General features: G+C 41.3%; 1 long non-coding RNA gene across 1 annotated transcript; it reads left to right on the plus strand.

The window, feature by feature from the left end:
* Positions 1-1,253: 1,253 nt before the first annotated feature.
* LOC112547442 (uncharacterized) lies at positions 1,254-24,213 on the plus strand. The gene is made up of 3 exons (XR_003091183.2): positions 1,254-4,391; positions 18,104-18,190; positions 19,020-24,213. It is a non-coding gene; the product is annotated as an uncharacterized LOC112547442 (long non-coding RNA).
* The last annotated feature ends 3,758 nt before the right edge of the window (positions 24,214-27,971 follow it).

Consider the following 27,971-nt stretch of genomic DNA (forward strand, 5'->3'; position numbering starts at 1 on the left):
GTGTACACTCCAGGGGAAGAGTAATCTAAGTTAAGCAACTTCAGTTACATGAATAGTGTAGCTGAAGTCGACGTACTGAGATTTATTTACTACGGTGTTTTTTCTGTGGTGTATCAACAGGAGGTGATCTTCCATCAACTCCCCTTGCACTTCTTGTTGAGGGGGAGTACCAGAGTGTACCAGAGAGTGATTGGCAATCGATTTACCATGTCTATATTAAACTTGATAAATCGGCCTGTGCTGGATCAATTGCTGCCTCATTGATCTGGCAAGTAGTGAAGACAAGCCCTGTGTGTGTATAATACTTTGTAAAAATCTCTGTTGTATCAGTATAACTTACAAGGCTCTGATCCTTCAATGGAATCTCTGTGGGAATATACTTATGACTGTGAAACTCACTGGGTGCAGCAGGACTGCACAGATGGTAGATCTTGCTTACAACAGGACTTTGGATTTATCTGATGCATAACATATGGAGAGAGATGACATCTTGTTCTCCATAATATCACCTTTCATTTTAAAATAAATCCATAGTGGTAGTAGTTGAAAACTTAAGTGTGAACCAAGTATAACAGATTGCAGAGGGCCACAAGTGTGCAGGATGTTTTGAGCAACAAGTCTTGAAAGTTTAGCTGCCCCATTCATCTGAATGAATTGTTAACTGAGATGTCCAGGAATGATGGTTTAAATACCAACACTGTTGACTATTTCAGTTCTTCACATAAAGGAAAAGGTGGGTCACAAATCTGCACAATTTTCTGGGAATGATGTGCTATTTTGACTACTCAGATGCATGGCATTTGGGAGATACCATGACTCTTTTTAGTCCAGAAGGACCTGAGCCCAAGAAGAGTCCATGAGTACATTGCTCATTCCAGAGGGAGCTAAGCTTGTAGAGCCCACAGAACAAACACACACACTTTGAATACCTGCACAATCTGTTGAGAGCAATGTCTCATTTGGTGATCCATGGGAGCGGAGCTTATTTTGTGGCTGGACCTTAAAAGTGTACCACAGTCTTCCACTTCCACAATTTGAGCACTGTCTATATACCTCCTGTTTGGGGATTTGGTCTAATTTTGACAAACAGCAAAATAACTAAGTAGTCTACACTACTGGGCTGTGTCTACACTGGCATGAATTTCCGGAATTGCTTAAAACAGAATAGTTTTCGTTATAAGTATTTCCGGAAAAAGAGCATCTACATTGGCAGACTGCTTTTCCGGAAAAGCCCTTTTTCCGGAAAAGCGTCTGTGGCCAATGTAGATGCGCTTTTCTGGAAAAGAGCCCTGATCGCCATTTTCACGATCGGGGCTTTTTTCCGGAAAAGACTACTGGGCTGTCTACACTGGCCCTTTTCTGGAACAGTGTTCCGGAATAAGGACTTATGCCCGAGCGGCAGCAGAATAGTTTTTCCGGAATAGCGGCTGATTTTGTACATTAGAGCATCGTTGCTTTTCCGGAAATTCAAGGGCCAGTGTAGACAGCTCGCAGCTTATTCTGGAAAAGCGGCTGATTTTCCGGAATAAGTGGCCCAGTGTAGACACAGCCCTGGTGATATAGCGACATAGTGCTATGCTGTTTTGACCCCATAGTCTAGATGCAGACTACTGCGATCGAAGAGGTTTTCCATTACTATAAGAATGCTGTGTTCCCTGAGCAATGGTTTTGAAGAAAATAGTTGTTCATTAATCATCTGCATCTATACCACAGCTAAGGTTTGTGCTTAGCAGTGTGGAGTTTTTCACACCCTTGAGCACTATAGCTATGTTGGCCTAAGTTTTTAAGTGTAGACCAGAGCTGGAGAAAGCAAATTTGGAGAGGAGGTTACCTGTGAAAGGCTACGGCTGGGTTTAAACAGAGTTTCTGTACAGTTGGTAGAGTGGATGACTTTTTATCTCAAAAAGTTTTATACAAGGGGTCATCAACCTTTCAGAAGTGGCGTGCCAAGATTTAACTTCTATTTACGATCTGTGTGCCATTGATACTTTTTAAAGACAATAATAGTCCTACTTACATTTTAGCAACTTTGTTAATCTCTCTCAGTAGCCTCAAGTGTGTGCTGCATCCTCTTTCACTCCCACTCCTGCCCACCACATCCCTGTGCTCCCAGCGCATACACCGGCAGTGCATCAGTGCTGGCACTTGCAGCTCCCTGGGAGCAGCGCTGGAATAAGGAGGCTGGGGGAGAGGGTCGAGCCTGACCACGTGCAGCTTCCGGAGCAGGAGGTGGCAGTGTGCCACTCAAAATCATCTTGCGTGCCACTGATATCATGCCTGCCATACGTTGCTGATCCCTGTGTTACACCAATAAAAACTCTGATGTAGACACAAATACACTGGTTATAAAAGCGACTTAGCCCTCTTCCTATGTGGGGATAGCTGTGCTGAAAACGTCTACACTATGGAAACCACAGAGCCATAGCTACAACACCATAGATATACGGGCATAGCTCCAGAGTGTAGATGCAGCCTATGCAAATGGAAAGGTTTTTTCTCTTCTAGGAGCACTACCTCTTTGAAGGTAACTAGAAAAGTCAGCATATGAAAAAGCTGTTTGTTTGACACTTTTGCCCACAAAATACTTCCATCCCATGGGAGTGCCTTTGCTTTGGCAGCAGGAGAATGCTCCTGCCAACAAAGCAGCATTCACATTTTCACCAGTCATGGCAAACTTTGTCATTCATGTTTTCTTTTTTCAAGCCTGTGAATGACACAAGTTTTGTTGATCAAGTCAGTGCAAGTGTAGACACACCTTAGGTCAGCAGATGCGGTTTTCTGTCAGCCTCCCTGTGTACGTCCTGGATGTTAGGTCTGCATAACAGTTTGCTCAAGGGTGTGTATCTATCACTCCCTGCCTGGACTTACTTAGCTACGTTGACCTACATTTTAAGTGTAGGCCAGGTCAGGACATTTATATTGGTATTACTGGGAACTTAGTAAAAACAACAAGGAGTCCTGTGGCATTTTAAAGACTAATAGATCTATTGATATACAGGGCTCGACAAATAATACAATCTACTCTCCCGTGGTGAGTAGATTGTAACTCGGAAGAGTCAGGTTTGGGCGATCTGCGCATACGCAGAATGATCTGCACATGCGCAGATCGCTGGACAGCGCGGCTGGTGAGCAGGGCTCGCCGCGGTTCAGCAAGCCCTGTCGATATAGATAGATATATAATAAAAATCTATCTATATCTGTTAGTCTTTAAGGTGCCATAGGACTTCTTGTTTTTGCAGATCTGATACTTGAGAACTTAGTTATTGGTGTAACTCAGAATTTTTGAAGGGTTTAAAGGATAGTCAGCTGGTTTGTGGGAAGGACCCTTTTAAAAACATAGCAAACAGTATGAGAAGAGGGTGCAAGGAGAGAATTTCTGTGCTACTGATTACTGTCTGCTAAATTGCTTTCAAGAATAAAGTAAAGAGAGAAGCTGTGGCAATGTATCAAAGAAAAAACTGGCATCAGGAAATTGACACTGATTAACCTGTTTAGGGGGAAAGACATTTTATTCAACACTAGCAGTTTAAAGGTTTAAAAAGCATTTTTTACCCCACACAAATTAACTCTTTGTATTAACATGATCTGTTGGTTCTGGGATGGATTGTTAGTCTTTAAGGTGCTGCTAGATTATTTGTTGTTTTTTAAGTTTTTCTGGGATGGAGTGGTTAGAGCTGTTGCTTTCCAGAACTCCAGAGGCTCTCCATCAACACTTTTATAATTGCCCTCTGTCATCTTTGAATAGGAGAAATTCCTTTTTCATATCTAAACGCCATGTGAAAGATTAATATGCTCCTGTTCTTGAAATCTCTTTAAGGCAGCACCAGGAATATTTGCACAGATTTCTCTCACACCATCAATAAATATGGAAATTATAACTTCAAATCTCATATTATTTCTCTCTGACAGTGCAATATAGTGTTACAATTAACTGAATTTAGACTTATTTTTTCTTAATGTTGCAAGAGAGATATGCAAATTTTATTAAAAATATGCATGGTTAAATTTAGCCATAAATTCCATTCAGGGATTTCTGCTTTGTATATTGTTCCAAGTCAACATTTCTGCAGAGAAAACCACCCACTGTGCAGGAATACACAGTCAGCTACTTGGAAAGGTGAAAAGTTTAATTACAAGAGTTTATATATTCTGGGGAAAAGTAAAATAAGGCAGAGCCCTAATTTTTTTTGTAACAATTTTAACTAGCGGAAATATGATTTTATACTGTTTACTTTGACATTTCTGTGATAAGAACAGCTAACTTTTTTAATTTTTTTCTAGTATTTGACATTTAACGACTGGACAGTGTGAAAGTAGAGAATGCAAATAAATTATAAATTCCAAAAACCTGTCTGATGGGTTCCTGTATTAACTACTGATTTCCCTTTGAGGTAAGCTAAAATGAAACTTAGAGTTCAAAATACAATATTTCCCTGTATAGTCTGTCTGTTTCAGCTGGAAGCATCTCCTTTGACAGATAGCACCAACTATATTACAGGTTTAGTAGTACCATCTGTGTCCAACAAGTACAAACCTCTTGCATTGCTAAATGATTATGGTGTATTCTTAGGATTTTTATTCGAAAGAATGGCAAATATGAAGTGGGGACTAGAGTGGAAAGGTCAGCTTGCTGCTAGAGGGATCATATATTATAGACATGGACCTGGACATTATTTCAATTCAGGAAAATTTTACAGATAGTGGGCTTCAGTCATGAGGTTTGTCATTCCACCATTTTTGGTGGAGGCTGCCGAGGGAGGGAGGGGCAAAACGGGCAGCTGCTCTGGAGCCCAGCAATTTAAAGGGGCCTGTGCTCCCAGATGTTATTAGCTCTGCTGTAACTGGAGTCCTGGGCCCTTTAAATTACCGCTAGAGCCCTGGGAGGTGGTGCTCCTGATGGCGCTGAAGGGCTATCTCCATCCCTTCCACCTGAGGCCATTGGGCAGCTGGGAGTAGTCTGTTGAGTCCTGCACTCCAACCTTCCACAGATCAATATCACTAAGCAAATTTCACTTAAACTTGATTGGTAATTTGTGCATTGCTAAGCCCTGTAACAGTCTTCATTCTGATATTGATATGCACAAAGTTTCCAAACCTGTTTTTCTATAATTGAAACATGTTCTCTTATGGTATTTCTACAATAGGCAGAATTAATTTGGAATTATTCAGAACAAAATAATAAAATGGAAATACATTACAGCAACAATACTGTGGTCTGTGTCATCTTCTTATGATTCTCCTTTCCCAGCTGCTGATGTGTATATAACATTTTAGAATACTTACCCAGCATTGGCTGGGTCCGGGTCCAGGCTTAGGTCAGGGTAGCGGGGGCAGCCTGGCTTCCACCCACCAGCTTCTCCCACAGGCTTCTCCCAGAGACTGGCCCAGGAGTGGCAGAGGTCATGTAGGCCACCTGCTGGCTTCTCCCCAGGCACAGGCCAGGAGTGGCAGGGGCCATGCTGTCTGCTATCAGCTGCTCCGCAGCGCAGGAGCATTTGCTGCCCCTCTGTGACCACTCTTCAGTATAACAGTCCCTGCTAGAACACCCCTCCCTTTTTATTTAATTTGAAACAATCACATTCCACACACATGCCATCGTCCTGGCACAACCAAACCCTGACCTTTAAATTATGATAAGAGGAAGCTGCATACCAAATTTGGTGGTCCTAGCTCTTACTGTTTAGGAGGAGTTCTTGAACAAACAGACTCACAGATGGACAGATAGACTCTCTCAAATATAATAGTAGATTGTGTGTGTGGAAAAGGGCTGGCAGTTTTGAAGAAGGAAACATGGAAGATGTCCTCATCCTGAGTTTTGGATAGGCCTGAGATTTGTTTCACTACTGCTTCTACTTTTCTTATATACTGTGCATTTATACTAGTGTGTCTTTTTGAAAGTCTCACACATTGATCGCAGTTGTAGGTTATGTGAGGTGGGATCTAAACTCTTCAAGTTCCTTAAACCTTCGTCAATGTGTTAAGGGCCTTCTGGGGCTTCTGCTTGGGTTTGCCTCAGAGCTGAGGCAACGGCACCTGGGAAACTCTTGAGTACAAATATCTTAGTGCAGGTGCTTAGTTCCCTATCACAGCTGCCTGGTGTACCAGTGAGCCAGGATAGCAGTTCCAGGGGAAATATGTCTCTACACTTAGGCACTGATGCTTGAAGAGTTGGTGCCTTGATCAGAACAGAGATATTCTCTCTTCCAGTTCTCCCTCAGCACTGACTCCTCCTAGCTCAAGCTCTACTTTTCCCTTGCTGCTTTCACAATAGAACTCTCTTAATCCTTGTTACTCCCACTTGCTTTCCTTCATACCTGCATTCCTAACACCTCTTCATTAGGATGTATGTACAAAATGACTAATTTACAACTAATTATTTTGGGGACCAAATACACCCTATAGAAGAAGAGGGCTCTCTTTTAATCTTATCCCCTTCTGCTGATATCTCCTTCAGTTCCCTTCCCTTTGTACTATAAGTTACAGCTGTCATAACACACATACACTGAATTGCAAAGGCCTAGTTCATCTCTCACGCTCATATGCGACAAAACTCCACTGATAACTGATTTACACTGCCCCATAAAAATGGTGCAGGAGAGAGGGGAATCAATTGGGGTCAATATTGGTAGGTGTCATGCTGCCGTTCTTCTTGCAATCCATTTTATGACCACCTTGCACCCAATATGGAATTTGCATCACTGCTGAATTTGATCTAGAGACTTTCAAGGTGCATCATCTTACTTTATGCTGCATTTGGCTGAATTTGGTCCATGGAATAAGGATAGGAGACATGAGACAAGAAACTAAACATAGCTATATTTATGAAGTCTAACATATCTCTCTCTTTAAAATCATTCCACTGGTTTACTGTCCTAAATTAGCTACCTGTCAGTAAGCCTATGCAATTGTTTAATAATATTTACCTCTTGCAGTATATGGAGTGACTGACTGGCCAGACAGTTATTCCTTTATCCCCTATCTGGATCTAGTTAGTGAAATTCAAAATACCTTGCCATATCTGTAATTATTTTTTAAATAGGATTTTCTGTTGAAGAGACCTTGGAATCTGCAAGGAAATGCATTTAGTAATGATGACAAGTGGGAAGGAATTAAAAAAGGAGTAAATAGAGGATCTCAACATCACAAAGGAAACTTCTCTAGTACCACCATCCCTCAGTTGTAGCATTAATTTTTCTCATTGTTCTCAATAAACACCTCCACAAAGCTCTATTGTGTTTTCTATTTTTCAGTCCTTAGCCACCTTGAAGTCAAGCTTTATGTGTGAGAGTAAGAGTGATTTACAGGTAATGGAGGCAGGATCAGTCCTTACATTTTCCATAATTAGTGGTTCATATTAAGCTATCTTCATCTACTCCTCACAGCGCCACTGTAGTTTGAGTCGTAGAATAGCTAATAGAAGTTCTAGAAAAAAATAAACATTTTTTTTTGGTAAATGTAGAGTAAAATTTTCAAAGGTGTTGAATTCCATTTTCAAAAGTGATCTAAGCACATGAATCCTGTCAATTTTTGCTTTGCTGAAAATACTGTCTGTACTGTGTGTCCAGACAAAGGAGACTTTCCTTTTAAATTACTGACCGTTACTTGTAACTCAAGAGATGCACACTAGTGGTTGTGATAGTGAACAGTCATGTAAAGAATAATCAGTGGCCCCCAACACTTCATGATTATTGTTATTCTAGTTACAAGACTTTCCACTTAGCTTTCTGATGCCTATCTCATGAAGCCTTTGGACACCGTAAAAAGCCAGGTTTCTGCTGAAGAGGGTATGTCAGAGTATGCACAGTCCTTGTGGCACTGGGAAGAAAGAAGGGAAAGGTGAGTAAGCAGCTTTCAATCTACCTCACCCAACTGCACACTCCATGTAAGGCCAGGAGGGCTGCAATCCCTCCCTGGACTAAATACATTGCCTCAAAGGAGACAGGGAGGAGGCAGCAGCAGCAGCAGGGTAGACCTTTCCTACTTCCACAGAATCCTGAAGTAAACACTGGCAAAGATCACACTGGAATAGTTTAAAAGAACTATGCAGTACTGTCCACAATCTCTGGGCCTGCAGTGGGAGGGAGGATCATGCCTTCTGAGATATAATCTCCTGTGGATCTCCTGCTGAGACTCTATCCAGGCCTTTCTCTCTCAGCCATAGGGGGGTTGTTTAATGCCACACTCTAGCCCTGCAAATATACATGCAAATCTTGTATTTAAAAACAATCTGGTCTCTGAAGCTAATGTATGAGAGTAATTTACAGCATATAGCTGTAGCAGGATTTAACATTGTATCCATCAAGCTCCTTGTTTTCCTCTAGAAATGACATCAGATACATAATAGAATTAAATAAAGGGACTCTATCCAGTTATCTTTATGAAAGTTCACCATAGCTGATTTAAAATGAGATACCATTCCATAATTATATTTTCAGAATTTGTTTTTTGTTTAATCAAAAAATTACCTACAAATTAAAATAGAAAATTCTGGGATTTCCCATACTTCCACTTTTTATAATTTTGTTGTAGTATAAATGATCATTCTTAGCTGCAAAAGTGGTCTAGACCTGGCTTGCAGATTGCCTTGGTATTTCCACCTGCTCGGTAAGAGGTAAAAATAGTATAGCACTAACCTTAGTGCTGGTGAGAGATTACACTAGTTGAGCTATATGATGATATGATCTGATCTTCTTAAAAGCAAAAGGGTTTCTCAGGTCAGGAGAGGCTTCAGGTTCATATCATGACTAGTACAGAACTTGATTTCTCACCTGAAAGACTTTAGTCTGGTCTACTTAAGTTTAGCTTATATAACAATGAAGGTTGGGATATGGTTTTTTGTGACTAGTTATGCCAAAGTCCTATTGCCAGTATGGATTATTTCATTTGAGGAACTGGCATATGCTATGCTGGCAAAACTATATTTTTGCCAGCATAAGATACATTGCCACAAGGAGAGTTTCCTGGTATAAATATACCAGTTAATGGTGGGTGTTAGTGCTTACAGGCTCAGGGCCTATTTCAGAATAAACTACTAATCTATTCAGGGACTTATCTACACTAGAAAGGGTTTTTGGATTAGATCAATAGTTTGCCAGGAAATAGGCTCTGATGCTGCAAGCACTGACAAACATGCTTAATTTTACACACATGGGTAGTCTATTGAATTTAACTGAATCACTTGTGTGCAGAAAGCTAAGCTGACACATCATTAGTTGCAGGATCAGGGGCATTTTTTGCCCCATTGCTTTGCATGTTTTATGGCTGATTCTAATCTTGCTGACATACAGCAATGTAAATCAGGAGTGGCCATTGTGAAGTGAGTAGAACTACACTATGGGAAAGCAGAGTGAATGAAATAGAATCAGGTCTGGGAGATCTTTTCTGGCCTCCAGTTACAACATGCACAGGTATCTTTAAAAATCATTCTTAAAGATGTTCTAGGTCAGTTTTACATGGATGGCATTGTGTTCTCAAAATGTCTCTGCCTTAAAATTGACAGCCTTAGCAGACAGGACTCTATTTCTCAGCATGAAAATGGACCTCACTAAAAATCAATCTCATCATAAGCCCGTATAAAATTGGTGTTAGCTCATTCTTATGATGATGATCATATACTATTTGCATCTGAAATGATGATTGCTGAAACTGAGGTTACAGAAAATGATGTTTGTGCTAATGGAAAGAATCTGACAACATTTAAAGCCTTCTGCAGGAATGTATTTCTTGTGTCCCTTAGCCTTGTCCTATATTTGGTCCTTGAAAGGCAGAGAGGTGTGCACCAAAAATGTGATAGTAAAATATGGAGACTGAATTTCTCTTCTATCACCAGGGAGACCTATTTTAAATAATACTGTCAAACTTACAGCTGTAGGCTACCCACATTCATTCACTATGGCACTCTGTCCCCCTTTACTGGTGGTAGGGACACATTGAGACTGATGTGTCAGCTGCAGCCTTGGATAACTGAGCTGGGTCTTTTAACTCAAGCAACAGAGGCTTATGCTTTCAGGTTTAATCCTTGCTGCCACTGACCCCACACCATTTGCCTCTAGTATAACCAAACTCTTTGAGTCAGCAGATAATGACTCCTGTTCTGAGACCGAGATATTGCAGATTTTTATACAGTAGCCAAGAGGATCCCCCACCAATACTAGTATAGGTTGGACTTCTCTCGTCCAGGACTCCCTGGTCTGGCAACATCTGTGGTCTGGCAGGACCACGGATGTTTTTGGACCAAAGAGCCCCTGCACCAGACAGCCCTAGAAGTTGAGCAGCTGGCACGGAAGTAGGCGCTCCAGCACCCCCTAGAGCAGCAAACCCCGGCAGTCCCTAAGCAGTGGAGCTCCGTCGGCCCTGGCAGTCCCATGGTTCTGGGTGCAGTGGCAGCCCCACTGGCCCCAGGGCAGTAGTGGTCCCACCAGTCCCAGGGTGATGGATCTGGGAGCTCTTCAGTGGCAGGGCCCTGCTATCGGGAGGGGAGCCCTCTGCTGATGGACCCCGGAGAGCTCAGAGTCCATCAGCAGAGGGGTGGAATTGACCTTCCTTGGTCTGGCAAACTCCCTCATTTGGAACTGGTCAGGTCCTGAGCATGCCAGGTCACAGTGGTCCAACCTCATGATTCAGTACCCCACAGTGAGAAAAATCTGCTTCGCAAAGAGTTTTTTGGTGATATCAATATGTGAAAGTATCAGAAGAACACTATTTTTTTTACAAATCTAAGCCACTGCTACAGTAAACAGGTTGTCAAGTATCAGAGGGGTAGCCGTGTTAGTCTGGATCTGCGAAAGTGACAAGGAGTCCTGTAGCACCTTATGGACTAACAGATGTATTGGAGCATAACCTTTTGTGGGCAAAGACCCACTTCGTCAGATGCAACTGACGAAGTGGGTCTTTGCTCATGAAAGCTTATGTCCCAGTACATCTGTTAGTCTATAAGGTGCTACAGGACTCCTTGTTGCTTTAGTAAATAGGTTATAACTGATAGGAATTTTTCTGTACACTTGTGAGAGAAAGAGAACAACATATTCTCTGACCAAGGGAGCGTCTACACTGCACCGAAATAACAATGTGAGTGTCTACACAGCAATTCCGTTATTCTGAAATAATATTGAAATAACAGGTGGCTTATTCCAACTTCTGTAAAATTCATTCCATAAGGAACAGCTCCTCTTCTGAAATAGCTATTTCAAAATAGCAGCACTGTGGACTCTCCACTGCTGTTATTTTGAAATAGCTCCTGACCAGGGCCATTCTAAGTAATTTCTCTCCAGTGCTTCCTGGGGCTCTTAATCGAGATAGCATGCCCACATTTGGGGAGCCTGCCTTGGACTAATGTTGAGGCTTCCCTGTAGTATGGACGCTCTATTTCAAAATAAGCTATTTCAGAATATATCTTCCAAATAGCTTATTCCAAAATAAGTGTGCCATGTAGATGTACCCCAAGGTTGTAATTCTGCAGTATCGTAGGATAGATGTCTGACATCCTTTTTTTGATTGTGATCTTTGGGCGGTTGTTATGTTGAAAGGCATTTACTCAGGCTTTTAACATTTCAGTGTTTATGTTTAAGCTATATCTGAAGAATCTGGTGACTTTGAAATAAGTGAATTTTATAAATAGAATTTCAGGATAATCTGATGAAAATATGTTGAAGATAAATTGGTGGGAAGGGAAGACTTCATTAACTTAATGTTGAGGAAAAGACTGATTTTTTCCCCCCTAGTGTATTGGAGAAATTAAGAATAGTATCTTTAAGTAACACATCTAAGGGCATTGAGACCTTGGATATCTCTGGCTGTTGACAACAAAAATTAAAGGTGCCCAGAATTTATTAATAGTCATTTCCAACTTTTTAAGACATGACAACATTTAGGAGAAGAGTCTATATGTACAATGGTCAACTAAGCCAGTATTTCCATCTGACTTTATTTCGTAGCTAATGACCGTAGGTCTTGGTGCCTGCTAGATTGTAGGCTAGGGAAATAAAAACAGTGCTGTAATCTGGGATGTGTCACGTGTTTGTTTAAATTGCACATATTTCAAGTACCATGGACAAATGTAGGATTGGAGATGGTTCTCTTACATTTCCACATGCTCTATTTAAACAGATGATTGGATGTATATGTTTGTATTATTCATAATACTATTATTTCATGCACTCATTCCTCATGTTTTTTCTCATATGTGAAGTGTCTGTGTGTCTCTTAACATACACTGTTATTTCTCAATGAATGCTGGTTCCCAAGTCCTTTCTCTAGTCTCTCTCCCCTTTTTTTTTCCTCTCCAGGGCCTAATTATAAAACAGCTTCAAATAAATACAATTTTTTAACAAAAAAACATTCTGCTTCCTGTGAACAATGGACTGAATTTTTCTCTTTATTCTTGGGGAGTTCTTATTCAGTTGGAGTGCTTTGCAGTTGGCTGGGCCTGAGATTTCTGGGAGCTGTAATTGTGTCTCATTAATTCTTACAGTAATGTAGGGTAACTATAAGGAGCATGCAATTAGTGGTTTGGTCATTGAATAGAGCAGTTAATCAGCAGACAAAAGATGGGGCTCAGGACCTATTAGGCTGAAAGGAAGTGTTGCTATTGTCACAGGCACTAGGAATGCATGCAGACATGTCTTAATGTTGAACTGGTTAAGAGAACTATGTAAGTCTTTTTGCTAAACCAGTTTTCCTGCTCATTCCAGTATTTTGGAAAGCTTGGTACACATTGCCTTCTAAAGATCAGAGGTTTTGGTAGACTACAGAGTTACTCAGTGCATTCCCTCATCTCAATAATGGCAGCCATCGGGTTTATCAAAAAAATAAAACTGGCCAGAGAGACCTAAGACATCCTTTACTGACCCTCTGTCATCAGAGCATAGTCAATGAATGGAGGAGACTAATAAAGTTTAATTCAGCCATTGTGCTGTCACTCAATCATACGCTGCAAGTTTGTCTTCATAAAGTGGACCTTGTTTGTTCTGAATGGATTGCTTTCAATGCATGTAAATGTATGCAAATAATCATAATAGTTTAAAAATGGCAGCTCTCATGGCAACAAATAGCTCTTACTAATGTCACTCATCCTCACTGCCTTGAATTAAATCACTTAGTATTTAAAAAACAAAAGTTACCCCCACATTAGATTTTTTTAACACTTTGGATTAGAACCTCCAATTGTCTCTGTAAAATTACATGAAGGTTACCTCAGAAATCCTATGAAATATTATAGATGTGATATAATTATACTAGAAAATGCTTTATCAATATAACACTCCCTTTGAGCAATTTTTAGTTCTATTGAACATTGCTTCAAATAGAATGACATTCCTGCTCTTAAGTAAAACACACATTAGGCATAAAGTAGCAATTAAAATAACTTTTGCAGGGGTGGGGGAAGAATGTAACTTAATAATTAACGTATATCCCGAGTCAAATGTTTTGCTCAAAACTAAAAGCAATTTTTACTGTCTTAGTATTAACAAGTCTGTAGTTTTTATCTCTCGTCCTGGTATTCACATCAGCAACAAATAACGTTAGAAAAATGAAGTCTCTCAGGCTTTATACTAAGGATTCAATTATTCTATATAATTAGCCTGATTTGTTAAATATTTAAAACATTTTCTACTCTGAGGTAAGGAACTGCATACTAGAATGATCGAAACTACAAATGACTTGTACCTTTACCCAGAAAATCCTTCTTATCAAATAATAAGAAAGATTAAGCTTAAATCTGTCTCTCTTCTTGTGTGGATTTTATTCCCATAAGAAATATCAATTTTGTCCACAATAACGTATGTATTTCCATTCCCTTGAAACAGAAGGGGGCAATGAATGTTGGTATAAATTAAATAGATTTAATGAAATATGTGGGTCATAACTTGTGCCTTGAATATAAAATAGTTGAGTGAAATTTAAGGTATTATGTTTAAGCCAAACATGGCTACTGGTCTGAAATTTTTCTGCCTCTACAGGCAGTCCCCGACTTATGCGGATCCGACTTATGTCGGATCCGCACTTACGAATGGGGCTTTCTCGCCCCAGAGCTCGCAGGCAGCGGGACCGCCCAGAGCGCAGCAGTCCCACCACCTCGACCTCCGGGGCGAGAAAAGCTGCTCCGGGTGCCCCTGGTCTGCTGGGGACCGTCTCCAGCAGACCAGGGACACCCGGAGCAAAGCCGGGGAGGCGGAGGGGTCCCGCGCCTCTGAGGCTTTGCTCTGGCAAAGCCGGGGAGGCGCGGGACTCCGCCGCCGCTGCGGCTTTGCTTCCGGTGTCCCTGGTCTGCTGGAGACGGTCCCCAGCAGACCAAAGGCACCGGGAGCAAAGCCGCAGCGGCGGTGGGGTCCTGCGCCTCTGAGGCTTTGCCAGAGCAAAGCCTCAGAGGCGCGGGACCCCTCCGCCTCCCCGGCTTTGCTCCGGGTGTCCCTGGTCTGCTGGGGATCATCTCCAGCAGACCAGGGACACCTTGAGCAAAGCCGGGGAGGCGGAGGGGTCCCGCGCCTCTGAAGCTTTGCTCTGGCAAAGCCTCAGAGGCGCGGCACCCCGCCACCGCTGCGGCTTTGCTCCCCTTGTCCCTGGTCTGCTGGGGGGGGGGGGTGTGTGTGCAGCTAGTGCGCCCCCCCCCCCCCAGCAGATCAGGCTTTTGTTGTGAACCCTGGGGTAGAGCAGCTGGGGTGCTGCCGGGTTGGTCCTGCAGGGACCTACGTGGCAGCCCAGCTGTTCTGTCCCAGGCTCGAGATTCAGCTGCTGTTGAAACTGATCAGTGGCTGATTCCAGGAAGCTGGGGGCAGAGCAATTCTGCCTCCAGCTTCCTGTAGTCAGCCCCTGGTCAGTTTCAGCAGCAGTGGCTGAATCGGGAGCCAGTTCCGACTTACATACAAATTCAACTTAAGAACAAACCTATAGTCCCTATCTTGTACGTAACCCGGGGACTGCCTGTACTTATGCAACATTTAAGGGCTATAGAATATCGGGACTATCCGTATTCAGTTCAGTCAGAGGGTTTTTCTACAATGGCAAGTTTTGTCACCAAACTTCCCTTTTTTGGCATCTCTACTGGGAGAGCATTCATATTGCATTGTGAAAAAATGCTCAGTTTTGGTGACAAAAATTTCCAGCGCCACAAGGGACTTCTGTCAACAATTATGTATTACAGTGTTTTGTTTTTTTCTTTTGAGTTTATTGAACTCCAGGATGTTTCCTGCAATGCGCGATTAGCCACTCTGGCCGGTGCTTTGAACTCCGCTGTTCTGCAACCACATAAGCCAGTAAACAGAAATGCATCACCCCCCCGCAAACCCCAGGAATTTAAAAATCCATTTCCTGCTGTCTGGCTCAGGATTTAGGGCTCCTCATGGCATCTTCCCAGGGAAACAGAGATGGCCATTGCTCAAGTCTCTCTCCTTCTTGGAGCACCCTAGAGGTTTTGGATCTTATCAGTGTGTGGGGTAAAGAATTGTTGCAATCACAACTATGAGTGCCCCATAGGAAATGGGACACGTACGGTTACATTTCTTGAGCCCTTTGTGAGAAGGGGTTTGAGCAAGACACCCTACAATGCAGAACCAGGACAAAGGAACTCCACAGGCATACCAGAAGGAGAAGGAGGCAAACAAGCAGGTCTGATGCCGCATTCTAAATATGTCATTTTTATAAAGAACTAGACACAGTCCTGGGTGGGGACCCTAGCCAAGGAACCTGGGGCTACTTCCCATAGCACAGAGTCAGCAGAGATAGGAGTCAACCTGAAGGCAGAAGTTCTTGATGAAGATGTTGAAGCAGACAAGTAGACCTCACTGTGGGGTCAACTGATGTGGCAGGCAGGCAAGAATTGTTCTCAAGCTCTGAGGCTCATGGGGAGTCTCAGCATCTGGACATAGAACATGAAGCAAGGGAAGAGATGCAGGGTTATTTACTCCATTGCAGCAGGGTATGGGTGGGCTGGACAGAGCAGTGAGTTGTTCTGTTATAGCTGGGATGGTGAAGCGGGTGGTGGTGTGGGGAGGTAAGTTGCTCTTTTGCATCTAGGGGTGAGGCAGTGGCATGGAGTGGTAAATTGCTCTACTGCAGATGGGAGAAGGGTTTGAGTGGGGCAACAGTGTAGGGCAGTAAGTTGCTCTATTGCAGTGGAGAGGGGTTGGGGCAGGTAGTGGTGTGGGTTGGTAGGTTGCTCTATTGCAGTGGGGTGGAGAGCCATGCAGGGTGACTGGCAGCTGTATTTCTGTGCACTGGCTAATTTCTGCGTAGACTGTGATGTGTACTAATAGAGCATTGATGTACACTCAGATATTAATAGAATCTTGTTGAGATGGTGTTGAACCTTTTCCTGATGTACTTACTAATTTTTTTACAGAGATTCCATGGCAGGACTTCTATTTTAACATTACCATGGTATGACACTCTCCCAAACCATTCCTCAAACTGTGCTGCTGGAACCAAGGCAGCACAGAGTTGGGCTGCATAAGGAGCTGGGCTCTCCCCACTTGCATCCAGAAACAAAAATGACCAGGGAGAGGAGCAACACACCATATTACTTCACTGCTCATCCCACTGCAATAGAGCAACTAATCCTGCATCTCTTCCCTTGCTTCATGCTCCACATCCAGTTGCTAGTGGCTAGAACAGAAGCCACTGAGCACATGCTAAAGCACATGGAAGACCAAACCGAGATGCTGAAATATCTAATCAAGATTCAGGGTGAACAGAACCAAAGGCTTTCCTGTCAGCATAAGCAGAATTCTTTTCACAGCAACCTTCCCTCTTTGCCTACACAAAAGCCTCCATAGTTGCACATATATAATTCTGTATAACCTTTACTCTATGCCTATACGCTGTATTTCACTGTGTGGTCATGTTTTTTTTCCAGTACACTCCACTTCCTGTCACAGCAGCCGTAACTTTGATAGTTGGATGTTAACACAACTGTGTTAACCCATACCACCAAGCATTCACTCCGTATGTGTGACCATGCTTTTGAGAGAACAATAAAGATAAAACTGATGCAGGTTTCCATGAGTTTATTTTGTGTGACGCAACCCAGACCAATTGCTCTGGCCCCTATAGAAGCCTGTAACATCTCCTGGTTTCATGGCAATGTCTTGTTCAGGATGCAATTTTATTTGGGGAGGTAACAGATTAATAGGCGATCCTCATAAAATGCGCAATGGAATGATTGGATGTATATTATGACAGAAATGTGTAATGCTATGTGATGTGTGAAGACAGAGTACAGCTCTTTAAACATTTTTAAAATAAAAACCTTCATTTTCTTAAGCATTTAGAACCAGTCTATTGCAGTCTGACTGGTAGCCTATCAGGGCAGAATGATAGTTAGAGTTGTCAGAGTAGATTGCCTTCCAGGAATTGGATGGTTATTGTTTGACTTTTTTCCCCTCTGTGAGACAACATAAAGGAATAGATGGATGGTATCTCCTTCAGGCTTATCTCTCTCATCAGTAGAATTTGGTCTGGTAAAAATGTTACCTCACCCATCTGTCATTCACTATATTTGAAGTCATGTAAATTTCAAAGAATGCTGTTGCAAACTTCCCAATATCCATGCTAAAGTAATAGTAGTATGGTTCTCATAGCTGTTCACTGAAAGTAATTCCACACTTTTATTTTCTCTTATCTGTATAGCAGTTTTGGCTAGATCACCAAACTGGGGACTCAAGTCATGCCCATTGCATTAGGTCCTGTAAACACAACAAAAAGGCAGTCCCTTCCCCAAAGACCACTGAGAGAGATTTTTAACTGTATTTTTCAAAATCCCACTACGTATTGCTTGATTTAGACACGAACAACGAACAAACACGTGACAGATGTTAGTCACATTGCTAATGCACTAAGGACTCAAACTCTACCATGAGGAATGCAGAGAGAATCCTATACAGAACAGAACAGCTCATAAGAACCAAAACCGGCAGGCTTCTCTTGGCCCTGTCTGTGATGGCATCTGACAACCAGATTCTTTGGGATGTATGTGTGGGTGTGCATGAGAATTGATCCAATTTTTGTCAACATACAATTTAATAATATTTTTGGAGCTATAATCTCTCTATGCTCATTTATTATACTAGAATGTCACCTTTAAAATAAAATCTCTCTCTCTCTCCTGCAGATGCTGCCATTTATCTGCTTATGGTAGACTTATGGGAGTGAAGATGAGAATTTCTACTACTGTTAAGAATGTAACATTTAATTATCTGTGAGTAGGCAGTTACTTTGTCTGACTTGATAAAATTTAAACAACGTCTTCTTTAGTGTAGGTCTCTTAATGATTACTTTGTAGGTCTGTGGATTCATGGCTGATGACAGATGAATTTGCTCATTTATTCCTAAGTACTTGTGTTCATTTCAATATGATGCAGCAACATATGAGAGTAAAACAACAGAGATGGTTCTGAAGACCCATGGAAAAAGGAAAAAATGCTTTGTTAGATCATGTTAAGATAATATTAGCTTTAATATTAACTGATATAAAATGCACCCATCTTCTGCACCTATCCCCATACTATTTAGGTGCACAACTAATGTACACAATGATTTCTGTCTGAAGATGGCTCTAAGTCATCATTATTGTTGTTGATTGGTGTCTGTCACTGAGGAAACCATTGCTTAGTAGGTATTTTACTGCTTTTATTTGGTTGGTGAGAAAAATTAGAGAGATGCATCTTGTATTATGCCCGAAATTAGCACAAACGCTGCCTCATCTTTGGTGGTAAATGGCTTGATTTCCACTGAGACTGCCTCAGTCTTTGTCCCAATTGATTGTAGCTGCTTCAGTGCTCTGTGGAAGAAAGGCCACCATAGGAAAAGAATCAGTCTAGTCTATTGATGTTTTTGAAGTAAGGATGGGTGCCTTGACTTTGATCCAGAATCAGTAAGGTTGAGCTGGTGTGAACAGTGAAGTGTTATATAGTATTTACAGCATGTCCTAGTTAGGACACAGGCCACTGCATAGTCACTAGTTGCAGTTGCCATGTGACCTTTATTTTTCGGATACTTGACCTATTTGTCCACTTCTTTCACAACAGCCTCCTCATTTTCTTCCCGGAAGCTGTGTGTACACGGAATTCTTTTCCATGAGCTGGACTGCAAAGACTCTCTCTTTCTCTTCCTCCTCAAGATCCACATCTTCCACAACATATACAGGAAACTACCTGCTCAAGTTATCTACAAAGTTACTTCCTCTTCCCTTATTTACCATTTATTCTTAATGTATTTACCCTTTCTGTTAAATGTTCATTTATGTAGAAGGATGGGGGAGTGAGCCTCCAGAGTATCAACTGGCCATATAAACCCCAACAGGAAATGTTCATCTGAGCTACTCTTCTAGAGAGAATGGAGAGTTCGGAGTACATAGTGTAAGGAAAAAAATAACTAGCCCCCCCAAAATTCCAGGAGTTTTGTGCCACCAGAAGCATATTGTTCCTGTTTAAAACATACTTGTTGTGCAACCGTAATCCCATTTAGTAGGAAATAAGCCAACTACCACTCAAACTATTTTAAAATTATGTGGATAATCAAATAGTAGTCATTTATTTAGTTTCCAGTGCTGATTATGCACAACAAGTTATGGTAGGTCCCTTTCTAAAATTTTGCCTGAGACTGATATATTATGTTGTACTGAATATTTTCTTGATAGCCTTATTTTATCTCTAGCCAGGAAATACGTATCCATTTTTAAGAACTACAATGTGAACAAATACAATATTGCTATAGGAGTTCTGTATGCAGGAATATTTAGACGGTAAATGTTAGGTAAATGTTATGGAAATGTAGGATTTAAATTAGCTTTGATAAGTACAGTTTTTGCATGGATCCAAAATTACTTAGTTTGACTTTTACGGTATACAGATGTTGATTATCTAGTGTGCTCATCATGAAATATATTTTTAAAATAAATTCCAATAATGTTATATATGTATCTCTGGAGACCTAAATAATAGGAATGTTGACATCAGGAGAAATTATGCATGTTCAATACCTTTGACTGTCAGGCTACTTTTTATTTAGGTGCCTCAAAATAGTTTTAAATATTGAGGAGTACCGTGGCACTTTAAATACTAACACATTTATTTGGGCATAAGCTTTTATCGGCTGAAACCCAATTAATCAGATGCATGATGTGGAAATTTTAGTTGGTTTAGGTTCCTACTTGTAGGCAGCTGCAGTGGAAAATATGGTCATAATATTTGCAATGAAACTAAAATGGCAATATTTTACAAGTGATAAACAAGAAAGGGTTAGAAAGAGAGCATGTGATCACTAAAAAGGCCATGCCTACAATTTTGCAAGAGAAATGATTAGTGTATTATAATAATTTGGATAAATCTGTGTCATCTGATGGAAGTTTCTAACGATAATTATGGTCCTTTGTTTTTTTCTGTGGAAGCTCTTTCATACTTCTATATTAAGTTCATTTTACTAAACCTCTCAGTTTCTGCTGATGATGTCAAACACTCTTTGATTATAACTGGAAGTACTCGAGGTAGCTTGCTCCAGGCTGTCCACAGCTTTCCAGTAAGTGTAGCCCAGGAACGGTTGTTTTCAAATATCCTGTCAGCCAGCTTGAGTGCACCCAACCCTGTTCAAATATGGCCTAATATGTCATATAGACAACACCCAAAACATGGCCCCCAGAAAACAGCCTGGGCAACTTAAATGGCACTTGGGATCACTGGGGGTACAAGACATTTTCTCTCCGTAGGCTGCAGAGTGGACAATGGGTAGGAACCATGGGACTGGTATCCCCCTCAGTGCATGGAATGGGGTGAAGGATTAGAGATTCTATTTAGTGGAGATCCTCTGATCCTGCTTGTCCCTCCTCCTGTGTCCTCCTTCAGTGACTGGCTGGGTATGGCTATTCCGGTTTGCTCAAACAGAGCTCATTTTGAGCATCTAGATAATGTCTATGACTGTACGCTATGTGAAGGCTCCTGGCATCCTAACCTCTTTCTGTCCCTAAGGCCTTATCTATAAACAGAATTTGTGCCACTTTAACTATACTTGCATAATTAAAGTGTTACATTTTCCTGCCCCCTCAACCACTGTAGTATGGTCATACTTGGAGGTGGGATATTCATGTGCTTGTACAGAGAGGACATGGAAAAAATGACTATTGAACTAGAGATTTGGTAATGAAAATCTGTATAGCTACAACAAAATACAGGACTATGTAGAACTTTAAAGACTAACAAGTCTTTAGTCTTTAAAGTGTTACATAGTCCTGCATTTTGTTTCAGCTACACCAGACTAACACGGCTACATTTCTATCACTATTCTGTATAGCTACAGGCATTTACCTCCTCCTGTTTATTCACATACTATTGATTTTAAGACTATGAGGGTGAGTCTGAAATGTATTTGGCTGTGGTGTTTGACCAGTGGGTTTGTGTTGATTATATTCTTTCTTTTGGTTGAATCCATCCTGGCTTTTTCCTTTGTTCTATACTGTAAATGCCCGAAGTGCTGCTTTTTGAAAGCAGCTACATAATGGAACATAACATAGTACACTTTATTAGAATTAAGAATCTGTAAATTAATGTCATAGTTACCACAGTTTCAGAAAATAGCTTTCTTGAAAAAAAAAGGGAAAAGTAACTAGCTTACAATATTTGTTCAACTACTTTTCTGTTTGCAGAACGTCTTTGAGAGACAAGCTTCCTGCTAACCAATTTATTTTGTAGATAATAACAGGAACAATCTAAATATGTTCAGAAGGAAAACACAGTAATTAATTTGTCACTGAAACCTGAGGGGCCCTCTTCCACATATAGGTGATAATGAATGTTTTGCATGTAATTAGCAGGAATAATTAGCACATTCCTGGTAACAAATAGACAGATTGGTGCTCAGCAAACAAAATTAATTGTTGTGCTAACACAGGCAATTGTCTCTTTACTGTCTGACAATGTCCCCTGTTTGCACTAAAGCCTACTTTAGACCTCAGCAGCTTTACTCAAATAGGAGAGAGAATCTATAAAATTGTACCTCATCCATCTGTGTCTCAGAAGCTTCAAGACCACCAAGGGACTTGTTTGTCAAAACTCCTTAAACAATTTGTAATCTTGATCATGTGTTTTAATATATTAATGAGTGAATTGTTCATATCAGTAGAGTGGGCAAGCCAATAAAACCATGCTGATCAAGTAAATGCTGACATTTGTAACTCTGGACACTGAAAAAATTGCCTACGTAAAAGTAATACACATCAGTAAAGAGTGATATAAAAAAAATTACAACCTGAAGAAATCACATAGGTGCACGCACTTCCCCCCCCCCCCAACAACTCGGCTGTGACATTTATTTTATTAGATACTTCAGGGTAGCCGAGTTAGTCTGTACAGAATAAATTTTTAAAAAACCCAAATGGTCTCGTAGCACTTTATAGACTAACAAAACATGTAGATAGTATCATGAGCTTTCGTGGGCACAGCCCACTTCTTCAGATGACCGGAATTTTGAGTTTAGGATGTCCAGACCCCAAATAAATTGTTTTGTTAGTCTATAAAGTGTTACCAGACCATTTGTTGTATACGTTTATTCTATTAGATGTCATTGTCAATTCATAAGTAAGACTCTTTTATGTGTGTCCTTGATTTCAGAAGAGGCTGACTTACCAAATTCCTACTAGTGCTACCTTTAGCTGCACCAGCATAGCCCATCAGTTAAGTTGTACCCTGTCTTCCCTCTGCCCCTTTTGGCCGGTCATATGCTTGAGTTAGAGCCACATTTCTATCCTTTTTCTCCAGGCTTTTTTTTCCTCATTGCTCTCCTTTCTTCCTCCTGAGGCTCCTATCTTTGTAAGTGGAGGTGAAGTCCACTGCAGCTGATGGTGGATCACTGATGGTGGATCACTTCACTAGGCTGCCTTATCGGCAAGATGGTGTTCCACAGGGTTTGCCATGATGTTTGTGGAAGCAATCACTATTATTGGACTGACATCCTCTTTGTCCAATGGCTCCTGCGGGTGATCTTGGAGTGCTCCTTCTTGTGATATTTTTCTTATGCATCTGTAGGTTGTTGATTGTTTGTCTCAGCGTTTCCTTGTCATACCAGCAATTAAAGTGGTGCAGTGTAAGGATGGGATATGAGATCTCTTCCCACCTCACTACCAGAGCACTGCTCAACCTGCTATTTTAATCTTCACGGGTTGTGGCTAATAATGAAGTTCTGTAAGAGCACAGGGGGCTTCCCACATGTATCGGATTGTAGGATCAGGACTATAATCAGAAGGAGATAAGTGGGTGTCTGATTTGGTGTCATGGCAAATTGTGACAGAAGAAAGCTCAAATCTAGGATTAATTCCTGTTCTCAACAGTATTTACCATAAGGTATGCGCTTGTGAGGCTGCTAAGGAGAGATTCAAATGCCGCCCAGCTGAGAACCCACAGTTAGCTTTTATTTTCTACTGGTGGTGCACATTTGCCTATGCCTCACTGCACATAAAAATGTATTCTGTACGTGGATGGAAAAAATCACGTGGATGGAAAAGATTAAACGAAAGATTGGTCCTCAGTAAAATACTTCATTCAATGCCAATCCTACCTGCTGAGCAGTGTTATTAGCATCTGAATTTCTCTATATTTTTGGGGGGGAGAATTCAAACAATAAATGGCCGTGCAGCACCTTAGGGTATGTCTACATAGCAGGGCTAAAATTGACTTAAGCTATGCAACTTCGGCTATGTCAATTGCATAGAGTAAGTCAAAATAGTTTAATGCGGCTTTTGGCGCTGTCTACACAACAGGAAGTTGAGGGAAGAACACTTCGATTTCCCTTACTCCTTGTGCAATGAGGGTTACCGTGAGTCAGAGTAAGAAGTCCTTTAGCTTGATATTATTTTGGAATAAAGGCTTGTAGTGTAGATGTGCATTTTGTTATTTTGGAATAATGTCAGTTATTCTGAAATAATGCTGCTGTGTAGGTGTACGCTATGCAAATTGCGTATCTTATTTTGAAACTAATTTAAAATAATGCACCATTTTGAGTTGATACCATTTTGAGTTGATCATTTTGCAGATGATACCAAACTGGGTGGGGTTGCAACTTCTTTGGAGGATAGGGACATAATTCAAAATGACCTTAGCAAGTTAGAGAAATGGTCAGAGGTAAACAGGATGAGGTTTAATAAAGAGAAATGCAAAGTGCTCCACTTAGGAAGGAACAATCAGTTCCATACATACAAGATGGGAAGCGACTGTCTAGGAAGGAGCATGGCGGAAAGGGATCTAGGGGTCATAGTGGACCACAAGTTGAATATGAGTCAACAGTGTGATGCTGTTGCAAAAAAAGCAAATATGATTCTAGGTTGTATCAACAGGTGTGTTGTAAGCAAAACTCGTGAAGTCATTCTGCCGCTCTTCTCTGCACTAGTTAGGCCTCAGCTGGAGTACTGTGTCCAGTTCTGGGCGCCACATTTCAAGAAAGATGTGGAGAAATTGGAAAGGGTACAGAGAAGAGCGACAAGAATGATTAAAGGTCTAGAGAACATGACCTATGAAGCCAGGCTTCATGAACTGGGCTTGTTTAGTTTGGAAAAAAGAAGATTAAGGGGGGACATGATAGCGGTTTTCAAATATCTAAAAGGGTGTCACAAGGAGGAAGGAGAAAATTTGTTCCTCTTGGTTACTGAGGACAGGACAAGGAGTAATGGGCTTAAAGTGCAGCAGGGGAGATTTAGATTGTACATTAGGAAAAAATTCCTAACTGTCAGGGTGGTCAAATATTGGAATAAATTGCCAAGGGAGGTGGTGGAATCTCCCTCTCTGGAGATATTTAAGAACAGGTTAGATAGACATCTGTCAGGGATGGTAGACGGAGCTTGGTCCTGCCTTGAGGGCGGGGGGCTGGACTCGATGACCTCTCGAGGTCCCTTCCAGTCCTATTATTCTATAATTCTGTGATTCTATGAGTGATCCGTTATCCCTTATGCAAGGAGGATTACCGGGATGGCGAAATAGTGGGCCCATTATTTCAAAAAATATTTTGAAATAACGGGCGGCTTGTGTAGCTGTGCTGTGTAGATGTACCCTACAGACTAACAGAAAGTATAGATAGTATCATGAGGTTTCGTGGCACAATCCACTTCTGCTGACAAGTATTTGTCCCTGCTGTATTCTCATGATGCTATCTATTTTTTTGTTAGCCTCTAAGGTGCTGCAGGACCATTCATTATGTTTTAAATTTTTTAAATTGCAGACTAGCACAGCTACTCCTCTGAGACTCTGTACTGGGGACACACTCAGAATGTAGTGGAATAAATAGTTGTATTCACCAACATTTTAAGAAAGCAGTTGAGGTTTTAAGGACAACTTCTACCATTTTGGGACACTTCCATACAGTAAAATGCAATACAGGCAGTCCCCGGGTTACATGGATCCGATTTACATCGGATCCCTACTTACAAACGGGGTGAGGCAACCCCGCACTAGCTGCTTCCTCCCAGCAGACCAGGGAGACGCGAAGCTAGCGCCCCCCCAGCAGACCAAGGAGACGCGAAGCTAGCGCCCCCCCCAGCAGACCAGGGAGACGCGGAGTGGCTTTTCTCAGCAGACACCTCAGCTTGAGAATAAAGGACTGAGAGAAGTGAGGTGTGGGAGAATAAAACTGAGCTCTGGAGAAATGTTTGACTAGAGTTTCCCCTACAATATGTACCAGTTCCGACTTACATACAAATTCAACTTAAGAACAAACCTACAGTCCCTATCTTGTACGTAACCCGGGGACTGCCTGTAATCATGAAACAAAAGGTGAATCATATAATCCTAGAATACTAGAACTGGAAGGGACCCTGAGAGATAATCCTTGGTCCCTCATGGCAGGACCAAGCGCTGTCTAGATCAGGGCTACTTAACACGCAGCCCATGGGCCTCATGCGATCCGGGGCCCATTTATTTGTGGCCTGCAGGTGGGAACCAAAACAAAAAAGTAGTCAGTATAATGGTTCTCTGTTTTAGTAGTTAAATTCCTGGACTGTCATTGCTTATTAAAAATGATACCATATGGGTGGAAATCGGGTAAATATTGAATTTTATTAATACCAAGAGAACTGACTTAAGTGAGGCCTGTGTGTTGTATAGTCTTGTCTTAATCTTTGTATTCATGCCCGCCAATATGAAAGAAGTTATTTGCATATATATTTGCATGTATATGCAGCCACATTTAAGTTGTGGCCCTGGGCATGTGCTGTGAGTATCATTTTGGCCCCCGGGGCTTCCAATGATGAGTAGCCCTGATCTAGATCATCACCGATAGATGTCTATCCAATCTGCTCTTACATATCTCCAGTGATGGAGATTCCATAACCTCCCTAGGCAAAGGCAATTTATTTCAGTATTTAACCACCCTGATAGGAAGTTTTTCCTAATATCCAGCCTAAACCTCCCTTGCTGCAATTTAAGCTCATTGCTTCTTGTCCTATCATCAAAAGGCCAAGGAGAACAATTTTTCTCCCTTCTCCTTGTAACACCCTTTTAAATACTTGAAAACTGCTATCATGTCCCCCCTCAATCTTCTCTTTTCTAAACTAAACAAGCCCAATTCTTTCAGTGTTCCCTTATTGCTCATGTTTTCTAGGCCTTTAATGATTTTTGTTGCTCTTCTCTGGACTTTCTCCAGTTTCTCCACATCTTTCTTGAAATGTGGTGCCCAGAACTGGACACACTACTCCAACTGAGGCCTAATCAGCACAGAGTAGAGTGGAAGAATGACTTTTCTCGTGTCTTGCTCACAACATACCTGTTAATGCATCCCAGAACCATGTTTGCTTTTGTCACACTGTTGACTCCTATTTAGCATGTGGTTCTCTATGACCCCTACATCCTTTTCTGCTGTACTCCTTCCTAGACAGTCACTTCCCATTCTGTATGTGTGAAACTGATTGTTCCTTGCTAAGTGGAGCACTTTGCATTTGTCCTTATTAAACTTCATCCTATTTACCTCAGACCATTTCTCCAGTTTGTCCAGATCATTATGAATTATGACCCTATTCTCCAAAGCACTTGCAAACTCTCCCAGCTTGGTATCATCTGCAAACTTAATAATCATACTCTCTATGCCATCATCTAAATAGTTGCTGGAGATATTGAACAGAACTGGACCCCAAACAGATCACTGTGGTACCTCACTTGTTACACCCTTTCAGCATTATTGGGAACTGTTAATAACTACTCTGTGAGAACAGTTATCCAGCCAGTAATGCACCCACCTTATAGTAGCCCCATCTAAGTTGTATTTCCCTAGTTTATTGATAAGAAGATCATGCAAAACTCTATAAAATGCTTTAGTAAAGTCTAAGTTTACCTTGTGCACTGCTTCTTCCTTAGCCACAAGATTTGTTATCCTACCAAGTAAAGCTATCAGATTGGTTTAACATGATATGTTCTTTACAAATCCATGTTGGCTGTTATCTATCACCTTATTATCTCCCAGATATTTGCAGATGGATTCCTTAATTACTTGCTCCATTATCTTCCCTGGCACAGAAGTTAAACTGACTGGTTTGTAGTTTCCAGGGTTGTTCTTATATCCCTTTTTATAGATGGGCACTATATTTTCCCCTTTTCGAGTCTTCTGGAATCTCTCCCAACCTTCCATGACTTTTCAAAGATGATAGCTTAAGGCTCAGATACCTCCTTTATCAGCGCCTTGAGTATTCTAGGACACATTTCATAAGGCCCTGGTGACTTGAAAACATTTAACTTTTCTAAGTAATTTTTAACCTGTTTCTTTGTATTTTAACTTCTCAACCTACCCCATTACCACTAGCATTCACTATGTTAGGCATCTCGTTATCATCAAACTTCTTGGTGAAAATCAAAACAAAGAAGTCATTAGGCACCTCTGTCATTTCCCATTTTCCTGTTATTGTTTCTCCCTATTTACTGAGCAATGGGCCTACCCTATTCTTGGTCTTCCTCTTGCTTCTAATATATTTGTAGAATGTCTTTTTGTTACCCTTTATGTCAGTAGCTAGAGCGAAC

The sequence above is a fragment of the Pelodiscus sinensis genome, chromosome 2, assembly GCF_049634645.1.
Source record: "Pelodiscus sinensis isolate JC-2024 chromosome 2, ASM4963464v1, whole genome shotgun sequence".
Taxonomy (NCBI): Eukaryota; Metazoa; Chordata; order Testudines; family Trionychidae; genus Pelodiscus; species Pelodiscus sinensis.